Below are 14,163 nucleotides of genomic sequence, written 5' to 3' on the forward strand. Positions count from 1 at the left end.
TAGAGCAGAACACAGTTTGCCCTTATGCATGTTATAACCATTCCTTAACAATCCCTTAACGTTGTGAAACAACAGGTGTAGATGAGTCCACAGTGTCGTACATACAGAAGTCCATTCCTCCACTGACCAGATCTCTACATTCATAGTAGGAGTATGTCCCAAAGCCTAGCTGAAAGAAAATGGTCGTGCTGTTGCTTAAACCAAAAAGTCAGTTTCACAAAATGTTTGTGTCCCCCTCCCCCAATAAATTTAACAGCAAGTAAGCAAACATCTCTGGAAAATGCTGCACAAAACATTTTGAAGATGATCCTGGCACATCTGCAATGCACACACTTACGAAAGTTATGAATATTCATCTGGGAGACATGTCACGTTTTCTAAGTACAAGATAATATAAGGTATTCTCTGCTCAGAAAATGTCATATGCTTCAAATGCAAAGGAAATATTTCAAGTTGTGCACCACATAAGAAAAAAACTTAACAGCTTTTCTCTCCCCCCCCCCAGGAGGAGAGTTTTCTCTAAAATATTAATTATAGCTTAGTATATGCCCTTGCAAAGCTCCATGTCAAAGATGCCCTGTATAAACATCACTCGTATTTACCTGATTTTTTTAAAAATAATAATAATACGGGTTGAAATTCAGAGCTGGTCAAGGAAATAATTGACTTGTGGGCATTTGATGACCATGATGCTCAATGGTCTGTATGAAGTGAATTGCTGCTCTCACATCATTTCCCATAAACATTCCAGCTGGCACAATACTACTGCCAAGAGCTACTTAGGCAAAATGGAGCCTAGAGTGAGAACAACACTACCACGGCAAAATTGAGATAAAATTGGTATCAGATTTGTTTTGGAACTGCCTAGTGTTTGTCAGTATTTCGTGTGGCCAGTATCTCCCCTCGCATGAGTACAAACATGATTTTATTAAGTTATATTTATGTTGCCAGGGTGATGCTGCTGTATCACAAAGACAAATTATTCTGTACCAAATGGTGCTGGTGAGCCATTTTGTATAGTGGAGGTGGGGAGGAGGGATGTTCACAGATGCCCAAAGGCCTGCAGCTCTGGGCATTCAAAGACAAACCAGGTGTGCATGTGTGTGGAGGGGGAAAGAGCAATGGTCTGGATCTTAACACCTCTCCTGCCCCCTGTTCATTCTGCTGAGTGGTGCCATTTACCCTATTTTTCCGTGTATAACATGACCCCATATTGTTGCTCTTCTTTTGTAAGTTCGCTGAGCTGTTGGGCAGCTTTTTGACAATCCCCCGCTCTGGCTGACGGAACTGGTGCCGTAATACACCACATACTGGCACTCACCTAATACTCCTCCTAAGCTGGGAAGAGAGGGTAAGCAGCCTCCTCTCTGACATTTCCCTGCTACCACCACAGCACCAGCACATGCTTACTTAGCATATTAACCCGTGTATAAGATGACCCTCAATTTATCTAAAAAATAATAATCAGAAAAAGGTTGTCTTATACATGGGAAAATATGGTACTTCTGCCCCCAAGTCCTACTCTGATGTCACTCACTACTGCCACAAATACTTCATCCTATCCCTGTTTTTGCTCTCTATGTGGTCTCTAAACAAATGACAAGATAACACAAGCAATGTGCAATGTTTTCCAGCAAGTTACTTCAGAAAATTAGTTAAGGCAACTATCTGCTTGCTATATAAAAAAATGGGGGAAAAGTTGTACTTTGGGATGGCAACCAGTTCACGTTTCCTGATGGGAGAGACCCATTCTGCTGTATTATTAGCAAGGTGACCATTCTTCCCTGTCGATCTCTGTAAGACATACTTAAGGGCTTAATGTGATTTAAAGGGAAATTGGATTAGGCAAAGCATGAAAAATCAGAGGTTCTGAATAGCACTAGAAGAGAATGGTAGCGCAAAATTGGAACAAAAATGAGAAAAGGAAATAGGTTGAAGGCATTCCTAGTTTAGAACGTCATTCACCACAAAAAAATACCACAGAAGGTCAGGGTCTGTACGATGATTTGATGCTTTTACAGAGTACTGTTTTCTTTACGTCTCATTTTTAACCTCTTCAAATTTGATCAGGATAGTGGGATTTGCAGAAAGCATTCACATCTTATTGAACAAGAATTACTTGACAGACAGCTGGCTTCTTGCTGACTTGAATAGTCACACTTAATAGAAGACCTTGTTAATGACTAGTGGAGGGAATCACTTCTAGAAGCAGTTACCAGATCTACTGTGCTTGAAACACAAAGGACAGTGTGAGCAGCACAGGCTGGAGAACCAGGCATTTCTCAAGTTCAGCCTGAGTAATTATAGAGCAGCAAATATATAGGAAAGTGTGCCAGATCCTTTCTGAAATAGAAGACTCCCTATTTATTTGCATTTACATACAGCTTACAACACAAGGTGGTTCACATAATGAAACAAATAAAAATAATGAAATGTGTATTTCACAATAACAGTTCATAACCCACTTGCACAGGGACCTCTTCAATTTATTACTTGGAGTGCTTAGGAACTTTAATTAATAATAAATGATGATTGCTGCTTTTTTTTTTTTTTTTTGGCATGAAATGCATATTCCATCAAGGTAGAACTTTTGTTTCTGAGGCTTCTTATTTTCCCAACACTCAAATGTATGCTGCTAGGATAATGAGATCTGGAGTGTTCCATCACTCTTCTAAGCACTGCATGGAACTTGGGTGCAAGGGAGTCTCAGGCATCTATTATATATTGTGTTGTCTTGTGTTGTGTTGTACTAGACTGGTGACCGGGAGTGGCCACTGAGACCACATAACACCAGTCTTGAAAGACCTACATTGGCTCCCAGTATGTTTCCAAGCACAATTCAAAGTGTTGGTGCTGACCTTTAAAGCCCTAAATGGCCTCGGCCCAGAATACCTGAAGGAGCGTCTCCACCTCCATCGTTCTACCCTGACACTGAGGTCCAGCACCAAGGGCTTTCTGGCAGTTCCCTCACTGTGAGAAGCGAAGTTACAGGGAACCATGCAGAGGGCCTTCTCTGTAGTGGCACCCGCCTTGTGGAACGCCCTCACATCAGCTGTCAGAGAAATAAACAACTATCTGATGTTCAGAAGACATCTCAAGGCAGCCCTGTTTAGGGAAGTTTTTAATGACTGATGTTTTAATGTATTTTTAGTCTTTTGTTGGAAGCCGCCCAGAGTGGCTGGGGAAACCCAGCCACATAGGCAGGGTATTATTATTATTATTATTATTATTATTATTATTATTATTATTATTATTGTTGGATGGGGCTCTCTAGGTCATCAAAACCAGCTTCATCTTTGAACTGAGATCTGTATCATTGCCAGTGATTACCAACATAGTTCTTCCCTTTATATGTAATACAGTTGTACCTTGGTTTTCGAACAGCTTAGTTCTCGAATGTTTTGGTTCCCGAATGCCGCAAACCTGGAAGTGACTGTTCTGGTTTGAGAACTATTTTTGGAAGCCAAACTTCCGACGGGGCTTCTGTGGCTTCCGAATGGCTGCAGGAGCTTCTTGCAGCCATTCAGAAGCTGTCCTTTGGTTTCCAAAAGTTTTGGAAGTCAAATGGATTCCATTCCAAGGTATGACTGTACTACATTTTTGGTAAGTCAGAGACTTTTTTGTAGTGAGAAACTAATAGGTAATGATGATGTGCAAGGCCAGTTCCAGACCAAATGGTGCTCTGGGTGCATATAATCTTTGCCACCCCCTCCCCCATTTATTTAACTATTGAATACCTTGGTTTTAAAATTGCACTTACAGAATGGTTTTGATGTACAATATCCATGGGTGATTTATCCCTGTCATGTACTGTGATAAATTTGCACACATGGATCCATCACTCAGACATATACCACTTGCTGAATGCGCACTGATTATATGATTTTTTCCTGCAAATGATGAAAAAGAAGGTTAGCACAAAGCTGGCTAAGCAGGTCAGTGTTGCCAACAATACAAGTGAAAATGAACTATTGTGACCCCCCTCAGTGGTTGACTAGATAGCCAATGATAGCAGCGACTCCACAAAAGTGGGGACAGAGGGAGTTAGAGCTCCCCACCATAAGGTTGTTGAAGGGGCCCCCTATAATGTGTAGGCAGAAGAACCCACCACCACACAACTGTCCCTCCTAGACTTAGCTGGAGATGCTGGGATTGAATCTGGGACCTTCTGCATGAGAAGCAGATGTTCTACAACTGAACTACACCCTTTCCCCAAGGGGAAGCTATTCAAGGATGAGCCATGGAAGACTAATTGACAGAAGAGAGGGAGAGGTACAAGACTAGGACCCAGGAACCGGCAGCAGCATCTCACCTGTTGTACCTGGGAGAAGAGCTTAGCTCTGAATGAAGAAACCGTGCCAAGAGTTAAGGTGCGGACAGTGAGGTGGTAAACAGGCTACAGCTGAGAATGGAAAGGCTGAACCATGAACAACGTGCTTCTAGTTTTGCTCTATCCACTTCCTCCATGCCATGCAGAATTCCATAAAGTTCTATCATGTTGCCACAAAAAGTCTCAAATGCAGCAACCTTTCTTTATTGTGGGGCAGTGGGGTGGGGGCCACCCTTAATCATTTGGGTGGCCCTTTAGGAACCTTTGACAACTCGGCAATATCCTTTGTGAGGTGAGGCAACCAGAACTGTACGCGGTACCCCAAATGCGTTCACACTATGGATTTGTATAATGACATAATATTGGCAGTTTTATTTTCAATGCCTTTCCAAATGATCCCAAGCATGGATTTTGCCTTTTCACAACCACTACACGGGTCGACATCTTCATCGAGTTATCTACAATGACCTCAATTTCCCGCCCACTCCTGCCCCGTGATTCAGGAGACAAAAGATGATGAGCCCTGAAATTGAAATGGACCAAACTGCCACATCCTTTCAGCAACTTTTTCTAGGGTTTTCATCCCATGCTACTAAGGCGCCCCTCTTTCTCTCAATTTCTCTCTTCCCCCTGGTGCCCCTCCTCTGACACAAAGCTTATACCCCAGCACAACTTTTAGGTTAAAGATGCATACTGTGCCATTGCTTACTGAATTGTTGTGATGCAAGTACAGGGGGAGCTGAGGGGAGAAATATGTTTAGAAACATCTTCTGGAAGCCCCATCAATGAAATTTTATGCATTGAAATGGAAATAAAAGCACTCAAAAGCTGAGAGTTGGCAGGTATGCTTGTTAACCAGAAGAAGAGGGGGAGGCCTATACCACCCCTGCTACCAGTGGAATGCAGTACTTGTGACTAGCCCACAGTGCATATATATCTGTGAAAAAGGAAGTTTTTAATGCCTGCTGTGTGAGCAAAGTACATTAGTTTGATAGACAACTCTTTGTTCTTCAACTAGGAGGAAACAATGGCAGCTGGAATAAAGGGAGTTACGGTGAAAGTCATCTTAAGTGCATCACAAATGCATCACAAATATAGAAAGAATGGATCAGAAGACTGTTTGAAAAGAACATACAGCCATGAGTTTTATAAGAACCTAGTACTTTAGGGCCTTCATTCATCTTGCATCAATGCAAATTGAAAGTATCACATTTACTTCAGCAGGGCTTGGATAATACAGCAAAATCCTTGCAATAGCAACATCCAGTAACCCACTGACAAGGAAGGAGTCGGAAGAGGGGGTGGCGAGGGAAGGTGTGGATCTTATTCAAAAGTCACTCATTTCCCCCCTGGAGAAAATTCTCATTGAGTCTATTGAAATCAGGGCAGAAAGAAAGCTGAATAGGGTTCTACTGTGGCAGACTAGAATGGTACCAGTTATGTAACCCCCATGAAAAGCTTCTTTAGAAACCTGGGCATTACTGTAAAAAAAAGAGACAAAAGGGAAAAGATTAATAAAAAAACTCTCTTTAACATGTATTGTGGAACCAGATGATGAGATTAATCTTTTCCTTTCCCCTTCCAGTTTTAAAACTGGGATCGAGACATATTGTGAGTAGAAGCTTGTTTGGCTGACAAACTTTAAAAATCCGGTGCAGTTGGATACAAATCTGCACCCCTTCAACTAAGTTATTTAGATGTACCGTGCAGGTGAGAAGGGCAAAAGAGATATTTCAACAATTACCTGTGCAAAGGTGTGGGAAAACTGTGGCTTTCAAGATATTGTTGGACTACAAGTTTTATCATCTGTAGTCCAGTAGTTATAATTACTGCAATTTAAGTACATCTCACCACAGTGAGAAAAACTCTGGCCTGTAGTGCCTGCTCAGTCTGCTGACAGAATCTAACTTTCGATGGGCAACTTCAAAGCTCATTCCACCCTTCCTTCTTATAGTTCTTTATCTTTAAATCTCAACGTGGACCAGACAGTGCTTCAGACTGAGAACCCTTTCAAATAGACTGCCTTCCATAAAGTAGGGCATATCGACAACCTAACTAACTTTTCCTACCACTAAGATGCTCTTACTGCTTCTGCAGTTCCAGTATATTTTTGATGTCTTACATTGCTTTTATTAACTGATAGCTACATTGAGAGCAGAATACTGAAGGTTGGTGTCTAACTAATAATAAATGCATCACCAGGTGAGTGAGTGAGTGAGTAAGTGAACAAGGTGGGGAAAACATGGAAAAGGCAGGTCAAATGCTTGGATGCTGTCAGCAAAAGTTAACAGAAGTAAAACGAACTAAAGTGACTTACACCAGATGAGGATACATCCATTAGATTTCAATTTCAGATGTCCCATTGCGTATGCATTTCTCAGCACTGTGCTTCCATTTTATTAATGCTCCTCATTTTGTTATGTTATCCCAGCATTTGGCAACCTGTTCTAGAATCCAAATATTTAACGTAATCTGTGGTTAAGTGTATGTGAAGCTATAGCAGAAGTCAGCACTTGATTCATAAAACTTGTTTTGAGGATGCAATTCTGTTGGTGATCTCTCATCTATAGCAGCTGGGCTACATGCGGAATGTCTGATTTGGAAGTGAGAGTTTGCTGCAAGGCAGGACTGGGAAATGCTGTTAACGTGACTGCAGCTCCATACAAAATTGAATCATGGTTATAGGGAAATATCCCATTTTGTCCTCTAAAAGATTTAATAACTCCATCTTTGGGGACTTTTGTATGAATTAAATGCTGCCTGAGGAAGACCAGCAGGAAGGGGGGGGGGATCACTCAATTTTCTGTTCGTTCATCATATGGATGAAAAATTCGTGGAATGAGCAGGAAATCTGACCCAAGGGTTATTTTCACAAGTGGCTTAGAACGCATTTGAGTGTGCAGTGAGGGACTAGTGAATGGTAATGTGGGATGGAAAGTGGAAGCGCACCATTAAAAATATTTTTGCATCAGTGACTCCTTTCCAGGCTTGGAGAGAAGAAGGAAAACTCACCACACTTCCAATGTTGTTGGCATCCATCTGTCTTGAGAGACAATGGAGTGTGCCTCTGGGGGGTGAAGTCAAATCGCTGCATTAGCAGCACTGAAGTGCAAGCCTGGGCAGTGTGTATGGGGGTCCCAGACGGTAAGCCCCTCCTCTCAGCCTCGCTGATGTAGTCTGAAGGAAAGCAGAGCAATATATTTGGCACCAGTTTGGCTGCAGTAATTGCTGGAAGGAGGCGTACAAGGTGCCATTCAACTGTCTTAAGGACTCCACTCTGAAATTGTGTAGGATTTACTCCTTAGCCTTTTTTCCTGCCAAAGATATCCAGCAAGGGAGTAGGGGTTTAGGATCAGAGTTTTCCTTCCCCTAGATGGGCTACCTTCTCAGGTTGACAAACCCCATCTGCCCCTAACTTCCCACTACATCAGGCTTCCTCAATCTTGGCCCTCCAGATGTTTTGAGACAATTCCCATCATCCCTGACTACTGGCTCTGCTAGCTAGGGATCATGGGAGTTGTAGGCCAAAAACATCTGGAGGGCTGAGGTTGAGGAAGCCTGCTCTACAGCATGTACAGAAAGCTTCTTGATTGTTGGACCTACTTGTCTACTCAATCCACTGGAGCCTGTCTTCACATGTAGGGGAAGTCCCTAATGCACTAAGGGTTTGAGACTACCCTCACCTCATTTAGCAGCCAGTCAAAGCTGTTTCCCAGGGTGTGGCTGCTATCTGATGCTGACAGCTTCTAGGAGCCACAGGTGATTGCTGAGTGCTGGGTGGGGACCAAAGGTGGACAAATTACCCCAGAAAGAGCATGACACGTCCCCCCTACCAGATATACTACATCTCCCCTAACACCCCATACACCCCTTTTAATGTAGGTAGGGACATTGAATGTGTATGTATGGGAACTGAATTGTGATTGAAAGTCCTGCCCACAACCTACATGCGTTTAGTTGAAGGTAAGAAATGACCCTCCATGTGTACAAACTGTGTGTGCACCTGTGGGCTCAGTACATAAACTGGGGAACTGTGAAAATGGTACTCCTGTAAGGACACTTCCTATCTTCAGATAAAAGTATGTACGTTTTGTCAAGGGCCTTCCATTGTGATCCTGCTCTTTTCACATGTGTTCAGTGCACCAATTTTGAATGTGTGAAGACTCGTTAGTCTCCCTTTAAAAGATGAACCCACTGTCCCTGCAATGGTGGTGCGTGAATAGACATTCAATCTCAAGCAGATCTGCTGTCCAGGAGGGCTCCAGTCTTCTGCTTCAGCTGGAGCTCTCCTCATCTGGCAGATCAACTGGTTCAGCAGATGGGTCAGCCTACTCTGTTTCAAGAGGGAGGCTGGAGGCCTCCCAAGCAGCAGATGCATTGCTGAGTTAGCTGCCCTGGTTGGAATCTTGCTCCTGAGTATTATTGACAGTCCTCTTTGTTGTGGAATGGAATGGTATGCCCAACCACCCAGCTTAAAATCTCTTTCTTTTGAGCTGGATCATAGTGCGAGGGGTTCTTGCCATCCCTTTTAGAACAGGGATGTGGTAGGCAATGAAGGCAAGGCATAGAGCTGTAGTGCTGGGCAGAGCACAAGCCCAAAGGACGCTGATTGAACACTACCGACCCAAAGGCTGCAGCATATATTCACTTATTCTATCATCTAAGCAACTCAGTGACTCACAGGCAAAAAGATGCTGCACCAGGGACTGCTATAGATTGTGGGTTCCAAAGTGACTCAGCAAGTGAACAAAGCAGCAACAACCAATACACAACAAAACCTTCCAGAATCTCTTCTAGCCAACCTGAACTGGGGAGGAAATATCTTCTGGACCACCACCAGTCATGCTGTGTACACATAATAAATTTAAAGCATATGACTTCCCCAAAAGAATCTTGAAAACTGCTACTTTTTTACTCAGCATAGACCCACTGAAATGAAAGAACACGACTAAGTTAGGTCCATTAATTTCAATGGATCTAATATGAATAAAACTTCACTGGATACCACTCTGTAGTTTGTTAAGGGCGCTAGGAGTTGTAGCTCGTTGAGAGCTTCCCAGGATTCTTTGCAGGAAGCTATGTGTTTCAAATGTATGGTGTGCACACAGGCTCAATCAAACCTTGAAAAAGAACAAAACAAATCACATTATGTGCAGGAAATAGTATGGGATGATTCAAGGTACAAACAAACTCCTGTTTTTGGTTGAGATAATTGGTGGTGCTCCATAGGAAGGATGTAAAAAGCACAAGGAAAATAAGACCATTCCTGATCCCAAACAGAATGACCTATTCGCTCTATTGGAGCCATGTTTGAGTAGCTGGCTATCACTACCATAAAACATCAGGACTCTACAAAAGACTCAATCACAAGTCTTCTTTCCTCCTGTAGTGTTTGATGTTATAGTTATTTAGAAACAGGGTTTTCAAAGTCACATTGGTTTATGACTGCTCATATGTCTAAAAACTAATTAACTATGACAAGTTGACCATTAGGAAAAAAAATGTTCCTAACCATGACAAGATGACAGATGTTTTAATGCCAGAAAACTGGCATCCTTTAAAAGGATGTGATGACTTTAAGTTTCAATTAATTAGATGGGGTCTGGAATACAATAGTAATTTGCAAATCATTGAACCTGTTTGGCTAGGATAAGAGTATATCTTATTTTAAAGGTGCCATTCAACACAAATGTGGTCTGACTGTATGGGGGAATTTCACTTTTACAGTGGTACCTCAGGTTAAGTACTTAATTTGTTCCGGAGGTCCGTACTTAACCTGAAACTGTTCTTAACCTGAAGCACCACTTTAGCTAATGGGGCCTCCTGCTGCTGCCACGCCGCCAGAGCACGATTTCTGTTCTCATCCTGAAGCAAAGTTCTTAACCTGAAGCACTATTTCTGGGTTAGCGGAGTCTGTAACCTGAAGTGTATGTAACCTGAAGAATACCACTGTACTCTACAAATCTACACTTTTTACAATTCAGTATTTAGTAGTTGAGTTAACATCATTTGCTTTCATATAGATAAAGAGGTCTGCATCCTTTCCCTCCATTTGGTCATTTTCCAGAAGAGTGAATCAAAATTTAAGATTTCCAGATGAAAGGAAGACTGGGTGATTCAGAAGTGAAGATTTTTAAGACAATTGTTCTGTTATACTAAAAAGAATATTTGTTAAAAACATTTGATATGCTAGTTATCACAAAGCAGGCAAATTTTCCATCTGAGGTAAACAACAGTTTTGAGAGGAGGGCAATTTAGATAAAAAAAATGGTGTGGGACAGAAGAGTTAACTCTGTCTCCCCCAACACATCAACACCAGTTTGATTCCTCTTTCCCTGGTTGTTTTAAGTTTTAAATAAACCAAGGGAGATCTGGTCGTGGCTCTCTGATGTTAATGTCTAGCTTGACCTCTGCAGCAAAAGAAAGGAAGCTGGCTTGGCTAGGTTTCATCTTGTTGCAAACACATTCCTTCTTTTTTTGTGCTCAGACATAATCTAAACAGCCCTTGGTATAAATGTTTAGGAGGTGCAAAGTAGTGTATCTTTTCAAGGTATGCCTATTCCAATTTGTTTCTACAGTTTGGTATTAAACAGATTAAATTTTGTTACTACACAGATCCTCTGATCCATTACCCAGGAGCCTCCTTGAGGACAGTAATTTACTTGTTGGATAAAAAAAGGTAAAGGTAAAGGTACCCCTGCCCGTACGGGCCAGTCTTGACAGACTCTGGGGTTGTGCGCCCATCTCACTTAAGAGGCCAGGGGCCAGCGCTGTCCGGAGACACTTCCGGGTCACGTGGCCAGCGTGACATCGCTGCTCTGGCAAGCCAGAGCCGCACACGGAAACGCCGTTTACCTTCCTGCTTGTAAGCGGTCCCTATTTATCTACTTGCACCCGGAGGTGCTTTCGAACTGCTAGGTTGGCAGGCGCTGGGACCGAGCAGCGGGAGCGCACCCCGCCGCAGGGATTCGAACCGCCGACCTTTCGATTGGCAAGTCCTAGGCGCTGAGGCTTTAACCCACAGCGCCACCTGCGTCCCTAACTTGTTGGATAATAGTGTGTAAATTATAACACACATTTACTGCCTTTAATAGAAATGAGAGTAACACCACATAGACAGCTATCATAGATGGATAAGTGTTTATTCACTAGATCAACACTTTGAAATTTCGATCATGTTGTGGCTACAGCATCTTTTTCAGGGATGCAGATACATTTATACACTGAGGGAATGGAGTGATATGTTCTATCACTTCCTTGTTTCCCCCTTACATCTTGCAAACACACTTTTCGCTGGCTTGAAGTCATCACAAAATTTATTTGCTCTTGGAATCTTGCTGAGTCACAGCAGTGAAATGCTTCCTTTGCGCAGAAGATAAGGCAATTCCTGTAACACAAGGCAACAGACAGGAATGGAATTAAACTACCCCTGCAATAAATACACGCTGTTTGACTTTAATGAACCTCAGGACTAAGCATATCAGAACTCTCTCTACGGCACTGGCTATTCAAATCTGCTTAACTCAAAAGCAGGGTATGATGGAGACAATACTCCAACGTATGTTTACCTCCATCCTAATAAGAGGCAAACCTCCTCAAAGATTCCATGCTCTGCTGTTGTCACCACTAGATGAACTGGGCTAAGTCTACAAATCAATTTCAGTAGATGAATTCTAGGTCCAGTGACCCAGAGTTTTAATTGGCTATTATTTTCCCAGAGGACCCTGGCATCGATCAATATGTATGGGGTGCTTTTCTCTTGCACTTCCTATTCAGACTGCAGAGCTGAAGCCCAAACCAACCAGGGCTGCCGTTTCATATCTGGAGAGGAGACGAGAGATCTGGGGTCTAAAGGCCACTCTCAGATATATTCAAGAAGATAAAGAAGATTTCCCAAGTACTTACTTTTAAAATTCCTCTGAAGAACAATGTCAAACGGCAGGCGCTCAGTACAGTTCAGCCAGTGACCCTTCCTTTGTTTTCCACGCAAAATGATTTGAGTAATTATTTCTATAGATTAAAAATAGTATATGCAAATATTCTGCAATTTTGTGCGCTCTGATGTTCCTCTTTTTTGATGATGTGTAAGTGGCCACTCTGCAAGACATGGCTAATCAGAAGAGAATCTCATTTAATTCCTTTAATCCCCGGAATGTGGGCATTGCTAAAGTAAGCATCACTCATGAAAATATAAACAAAGTATGATGTGGTCAAGGAAACATAATTCACTTCATCATGTGACTGGAGTTTCTGCTACCATCATATGGAATATATTAATTAGGTAGGAATAAAACTTTTCTATATATATATCCGATATCCGATATCGGTCACAATATCGAGTTTGAAAGATGGTTGGAACTATGGAATAACAACATAAAGTTTACGGCTTGTATGGCATTGAGGGAAAATATCTGGAAAATGATGTATAGGTGGTATCACACGCCGGCAAAACTGGCAAAAATGTATAGATTAAAGAATAAAAGTTGCTGGAAGTGTGGAGAAGCAGAAGGTGACCTCTACCATATGTGGTGGTCTTGTAATAAAGTGAGAGTGTTTTGGGAATTAGTTTATAATGAACTTAAAAAAATCTTTAAATACACCTTTCCCAAAAAACCGGAAGCCTTCTTGCTGGCAATGCCAGGCAAAGAAATCCAAAAAGAGGACATAATGTTATTCCTCTATGCCACCACAGCCGCAAGAACCATGTTAGCGCAAAACTGGAAAACGGAAATAATACCTAGCATAAGCGATTGGAAAGTAAAAATGGTAAACTATGCTGAACTTGCTAGATTAACAGATAGAATTCGAGATCATGATGAACAGAAATTTCAAAAAAACTGGAGTAAATATTGGAAATATATTGGAAATGAACTCTAGAAAGCACTGGCGGTTTTAGGATTAATACTTACAGAGAAAAATTAGCATTTAAGATTAAAAAGAAAATACGTGATCGTGGAATTTATTTGAAACTTACCAAAAGGGTGGAAGGGAGTCCAGGGCTCTTAAATAGAGCCCAATTATAGAGAATTTTTTGTTGGTGTATTTGTTTTTGTTTGTGCTTTGTATAAATGAGGAGAGAGAATGTAAATTATTTAGAATTAATATGTTTATTAATAAGTGTATTTTGTTTCTTTTGTTCTTTTTTCGATGTGTGTGATTGTACATTTTGAATAAAAATGTATTTAAAAAAAAAAAAAAAACTTTTCTTCTGTATTTACCCCAAAATGAACTATGACCCTAGTGATTCCAACAATGGTAGCTGACAATGTGAAGACCCAGGCAGAGAGTTAGGGCCAATAAGGGACACTGAGCTAGCCCCCAATAGAGACAAGCCAGGAGGTGGTATTCAACAAAACAATTGCACATACAGTTGGACATCTCTTCTTCCCCTATGCTAGTGATGGCCAAACTTAGTCCTCCAGCTGTTTTGGGACTACAATTCCATCCTGTTAGCTAGGGATGATGGGAGTTGTAGTCCAGAAACAGCTGAAGGGCCAAGTTTGGCCATCACTGCCCTATGCAGATTTAGGGGATGCACAGCAGGAGGAAAATCTTCAGCTTAGCTGTAGCACTACATTGAATGCAATCCAGGAGGACCTAACAGCCAGCCAAGGGTCACAGTGGTCTTTTGACCTTTATTTCTAGACAGTAAATGAACAGCTGACAATGACAAGGTGAGCCCCAACTACAACACCAAGATATTGAGGGAAGACTCCTGGAGCCTCTTAGGAATATGGTTGATCTAGACTGGGTACTCTTACTACACTCAGCCCCTAGCCCTAATAGCTGTAGTTGGATGATTGACTCCTGCCAGCTCAGAAAAGAAGCCATAT

The 14,163-nt window shown here is 41.8% G+C and overlaps 1 long non-coding RNA gene across 1 annotated transcript; it reads right to left on the reverse strand.

The window, feature by feature from the left end:
- Positions 1-11,451: 11,451 nt before the first annotated feature.
- On the reverse strand, positions 11,452-12,314 carry LOC307224046. The gene is made up of 2 exons (XR_013842394.1): positions 12,236-12,314; positions 11,452-11,717 (listed from the first exon to the last, which is right to left on the reverse strand). It is a non-coding gene; the product is annotated as an uncharacterized lncRNA (long non-coding RNA).
- Positions 12,315-14,163: the final 1,849 nt, after the last annotated feature.

This window comes from Podarcis cretensis (genome assembly GCF_951804945.1).
Source record: "Podarcis cretensis genome assembly, chromosome: 9".
Taxonomy (NCBI): Eukaryota; Metazoa; Chordata; class Lepidosauria; order Squamata; family Lacertidae; genus Podarcis; species Podarcis cretensis.